The sequence below is a fragment of the Oncorhynchus masou genome, chromosome 33, assembly GCF_036934945.1.
Source record: "Oncorhynchus masou masou isolate Uvic2021 chromosome 33, UVic_Omas_1.1, whole genome shotgun sequence".
Taxonomy (NCBI): Eukaryota; Metazoa; Chordata; class Actinopteri; order Salmoniformes; family Salmonidae; genus Oncorhynchus; species Oncorhynchus masou.
Window position 1 is genome coordinate 18,576,619 of NC_088244.1, and position 6,086 is coordinate 18,582,704.

A 6,086-nucleotide genomic window follows, 5' to 3' on the forward strand; every position below is an offset into this window, starting at 1 on the left:
TCTATCCAATACTAATAATACTATGCATATATTAGCAACTGAGACTGAGGAGCTGGCCGTTTACAATGGGCACCTTTTCATCCAAGCTACTCAATACTGCCCCTGCAGCCATAAAAAGTTAAGAGTTTATTCGGAAGATAATAACTCTATAAATATTCTTTCGTGGTGCCCCGACTCTCTAGTTAATTACATTTACATGATTAGCTCAATCAGGTAATATTAATTACGGAGAAAGGATTTTACAGAATAGCATGTCATATCACTTAATCCGGCATAGCCAGAGACACGACACCATGTTACAGCAATAAATGTTTGTTTTGTTCAATAAAGTCCCTCTTTATGTCCAAATACCTCCGTTTTGTTTGCGCGTTTAGTTCAGTAATCCAAAGGCACAAACCGCGCTCCCAACATCCAGACGAAAAGTAAAACAAGTTCCATTAAAGTTCGTAGAAACATGTCAAACCATGTTTATAATCAAACCTTATGTCATGTTCTGACCTTAGTTCCTTTGTTATGTTTTTGTTTTAGTTTGGTCAGGGCGTGAGTTGGGGTGGGTAGTCTATGTTATTTTTTCTATGTTGTGGTTTTGTGTTTGGCCTGGTATCAGAGGCAGGTGTCAGAGGCAGGTGTCGTTCGAGGCAGGTGTCGTTCGTTGTCTCTGATTGAGAATCATACTTAGGTAGCTTTTTCCCACCTGTGTTTTGTGGGTGATTATTTCCTGTTTAATGTATTTTCCATTCACCTTACGGGACTGTTTGTTTGTCATTTATTGTTTTGTTCAGTGTTCAGTTATTTTATTGAAAATATGAACACTTACCACGCTGCGCTTTGGTCCTCACCTTCTTCCACCACAGACAATCGTTACACCTTAGGATCTTTTTTATCATAAATATTCAATAATATTTAAACCGGACAATACCGTTTTCATTAGAATAGAAAGAGAACGAATCCCAATGAAGTTAATGAACACAATGACCAAGTTGGATGACAAAACAAAGGAACTCATTGAAGTCACTGACCAAATGAATGATGAGAGAACCCAGGTGAGGAATATGGACAAAATGATCTTTAAGCAAATGGAGGAAATCTCATCACTGAATCTCTCGCTCCACACTCAAGACCTCTACCTGCAAACCATGACAGATAAGTATGAGGCCGAATGGAGCAAGTGTGACACTCATGTTTCTCAAATATGTACTCTAAGCGCCCAAGTGGACTCTGCTATGCAGCAGAATACCACCCTTAGGTATCACCGAAATGAACTCCAGAACAGTCACGTCCTACAGAGTGACTACCCAACCAAGCAACCAAGCTTGCCACCGGAGCTCGGTACACAAAGGAGTGAAGACGACAGAAGGTTTCAGACTTTACCTCTCTCAGGTGTCCCACAGTCTTTTCCTTTTGGCCATTTGGCACAGAAACATATGGTGCCTCCTCGTCAACAAAGCCAATGCTTGTCTTCTCCTCTTTTCCTTTCGGCCCATACTTCCCCACAGGATGAAGCAAATCCTCTCCACGCCTTGACATAATCGTCAAGAACTTCCGCACCTTTGACCCTGTTCCAGGGAAGCCAAACGACACTGAGACGTACTTAGCAGACATAGAGGACGCCTTGGATGGATACCCAAACATTATGCGTACTGACAGGCTTTACCTGTTTAAGCGAACATCAAATAGACTACGCAAAAAACGACTACGCAAAACTTGCCACATCTTTGAAAATAAAATGCAGTGAATCTTTCTCTCGCAAACACGACAGATCGCTGGCTAGCACTGTCAAACAAGCTCGGAATGAACAGCCACAAGCATACTATCATAGGCTTCGTTCAGCTTACTTTGGCCTACTCACTGAAACAGGAATGGAAGAGCAATTACCATTCAAACTGTCACACCCTGATCTGTTTCACCTGTCTTTGTGATTGTCTCCACCCCTTCCAGATGTCACCCATCTTCTCCATTATCCCCTGTGTATTTATACCTGTGTTCTCTGTTTGTCTGTTACCAGTTCATTTTGTTTCTTCAAGCCTACCAGCGTTTTCCCTCTGTTCCTGTCTCTTGATTGTTCCTGTTTTTCCCGGTTTTGACCTTTTCTGCCCACCCTGATCCTAAGCCTGCCTGCAGTCCTGTACCTTGCCCCACTTCTCTGGATTACCGACCTCTGCCTGACCTGACCCCTGCCTGCCTTGACCTGTCGTTTTCATGCCCCTGTCGCTGTAATAAACATTGTTACTTCGACACAGTCTGCATTTGGGTCTTACCTGAAACATGATAGTACAAACTGGCCATGACTGACCCAGCAGACCCGGGCTAGCTGTGCAACGCCATCTCCTCCCAAGGAGTTACCATCGGTAGGCACAAGGAATTGCTGTGTGGCCTTATGGAGGAGGTCCAATCGTTGGCTGAACGCCATTACCGGGAGTTGGACACTTTGCTGGAGCAATTCTGCAGGTTGTCTGGGAGGCAGCTTACCACGGTGGTAACCCCACAGCACCTCAGTAACTCAGCGGTGAGCAGCATTGTCTCATCGGTCACTCCACCTTCTCGGGAGCCCCATGTCCGGGAGGCCTCTCACCTGGGCTACTGCTGTATGGGAACAACAGCCGGCCATATGCGTTAGTCTGGAGAGGTTCTTGGGAGAGGTGAAGAAGGTTTTTATGCCCCGTTCTCTGGGAGTGAAGCTGCCCGGAAGCTAATCCAGCTTTGGCAGGATTCACACAGTGTGGCAGACTATGCAGTGGATTTCCGCACATTGGCAGCGGAGAGTGCTTGGAACCAGGAAGCGCTGTTTGATATGTTCCTGCACGGTGTCTCGGAGGAGGCCAAGGACGAGCTTGCTGCTCTGGAGTTACCTACAGATCTCGATTCCCCCATCATGTTGACCATCTGTGTTGATTGGCGATTATGGGAACGACGGAGGGAGAGGAATTTGATTTGATTTCGCTCGCACATCCAGAGATTCCACTTTGTTTTCGAGTCATCCCGGAAGTCCCCGATGGTCCCATTGCCGAGAGAACCAGAGGCTTCCCGACCTCCCCTGAGAGTCACAGAAGATGGCCGAGTCAGCGATTCCGGAGCCTGTGCAACTAGGCAGAGCAGGGCTGTCGCCACCGGAACGGCAATACAGGAACATGAACAGTTGTATTGCGGAACTCTTGATCATTTTATGTCCTCTGGTCCTTTAAAAAGACTAGGCTCACCAGTAGGAGCGATTACATTGGTTGGCCATATGGAGAACCTTTCTGCTTCCCTTTCTTGCATCCCTTTTCATGCCATTTTGCTGTGGGGAAACCAGTCTAAGTCTCTCTAGGTCCTCATTGACTCTGGGGCCGATGAGAGCTTTTTGGACACTACCTGGCTTCCGAGCTGAACATCCACACTCAGCCCCACTCCATTCCCATGGATGTTAAAGTGCTGGATGGGCGCGGGTCACACATAATACCACTACCATCATCCTACGGGTGTCAGGGAATCAAAGCAAGAATATTCAACTTCTGTTCATTAAGTCTCCTCAGATTCCCGGGGTTTTGGGATTCTCCTGGCTCAGTGACACAATCTCCTCATCAACTGGTCTACAGGTGCCGTCATGGGCTGGAGTCCGTTCTGCCACGCCCATTGACTGAAGTCAGTGCAACCTGCCCCGGGACGTCTTCCTGGGGGCTTGGAAGGTGCCCTGGACCTCTCCGCCTTCCCTGCGGAGTACCAGGACCTCTGGGAGGTGGTAAGCAAGGCCCAGGCAACTTCACTTCCACCACAAAGACTCTATGACTGCGGGATTGACCTTCTCCCTAGCACCACACTGCCCCGGGAACGTCTGTACTCTCTGTTGGGACTGGAGACCAAGGCTATGGAGGCCTACATGGGAGACTTCCTAGCTGCAGGATTTATCCATCCCTCTTCCTCTCCCGCTGGTGCAGGGTTCTTCTTCGTGTGGAAAAAGGACAAGACCCTGTGCCCGTGCATTGACTACCGGGGACTCAAAGATCTTTTTATTACTAGGTGAAACTCTCAGCAACTTAAGTATGATCCCCAAATAGAAACAACGATTACCAGCTGCCTCTAATTGTGAATCTTACATAAACACCAACATGGAAAAATAAACCTAGAACCCCACATAGAAATAATAAACTAGACTAAACACCCATAGTCACACCCTGACCTACTCTACCATAGAAAATACAGGCTTTCTATGATCAGGACGTGACAAGTATCTACCACTAAACCACAATACCAATAACCGCCGCGGTCAAAATAACTATAAAGAACGTTACCAGCGAAACGACTCCACTACAATCAACCTGATCGCTTCGTTCCTGCACCCAACCCACACAAAGGATCAGGATGCAAGGGTAACAAAGGGTTCAATGACAATCAAATCGTAAACAAATGCTGTCTAGAAGCTCTGCTAAGAGAAGTACAGAAGCGCCAAAAAACAACCAATTGTGGTCACAAGTAACTGTGCCGTCTCCACTGACGACACTTTCTTCTTCTAACGCTAGCTGCAACACAGTCATCCACAAGGAGTATCTGTCGACAGAACCCCTTGGGGAAAAGACGTTTCAATACCTCTTGGAGCAGAACTTGACTCAAGCAGATATTACGATATCTTGCCACATACAATCAGAAAACCCGATAGACTATTATTTTCATGATTTCATGCCAGAAGTCTCTGTGAGTGAGCAACTTCCCTCCTCCTTGGAGTCATGCGATACTGTAGCTAAGATTAGCTTATCTTGTCCTTCAGACACTTCCGCAAGCACCGCAACTGTCTCAGGAAACAAAGCATTAACATTCAGAGGGGGGCTGAAACTCCTTACAATGCAACTAACGGCGTCAGTCCCGCCACTGACCCGGTGACTCCAACTGGTGAAACACTGTGCGATATCGCCAAAATATGTCTTTGTCTCAGTTTGCAGGTACTGGAATGGTTGCCACATGCAGACACTCTGGTGAATGGCATCCAGGGCAGCCACAAATGTTTTGAAGCACAGACACCCGGATGTTTGGTTGAAAGCTTACAGCCAATGCAGTGCTGCATCACATGAGCTGGCCTCCACAATCACCCGACCTCAACCCAATTGAGATTGTTTAGGATGAGTTGGACCGCAGAGTAAAGGAAAAGCGGCCAGCAAGTGCTCAGCATATGTGGGAACTCCTTCAAGACTGTTTGTAATTTTTTCCACCATAATGTTTCCCATGCCAATAAAGTCCTTAAATTGAATTGAGAGAGAGAGAGAGAGAGAGAGAGAGAGAGAGAGAGATAAAGAGATGAACAAGGGAGTGGAGAGACGTGAAGAGAAAAGGAGGAGTTGTTTGTGAGGTCTAGAGAGGAGGTGTGATCGCACCATCACACTGCTGATTACAACAGAAGGAGGCTCTGTGGATTTATATTACATCTAGCTGCTGCCTGGGAGCTCTGTGTGCCTGTTCCTCTGCAGGCCCTATTAACACACACATGCTCTCTCTCTCTCTCTCTCTCTCTCTCTCTCTCTCTCTCTCTCTCTCTCTCTCTCTCTCTCTCTCTCACACACTCACACACACACACACACACACACACACACGCACGCACGCACGCACGCACACACAAACACTTACACTATTATCTCCTTCTTGTCTCACATTTTCATTTTCTTCCTTATTTAAATGTTCTCTCTCTCATACCTCATACCAACATACTGTCAATGGGTGGGTGTAGCTGGTGCATGAAAGTCAGGTGCAGGAGAGCAGAGACGAGTGGACTTCACTCAGGCAATTATTAAAACAGGAAACAACCGCGTCACAAAAAAATAAATTCCCAAAGAACAAGTGAGGCAGCACAAGGTATACACAACCAAGTACAAAGTATCGGCTGCCACAAAGCATGGGTACATAACAAAACCCGGCGTACACCAGCCGGAAGCGTACCAACCTGACAATAAACAATTTCACACACAGACATGGGGGGAACAGAGGGTTATATACACAACAAGTAATGAGGGAATGTAAACCATTTAAACCAGGTGCGTGGGAAAACAAGACATAACAAATGGAAAATGATAGGTGGATTGGCGATGGCTAGAAGACCGGTGACGTCCACCGCCGAACGCCGC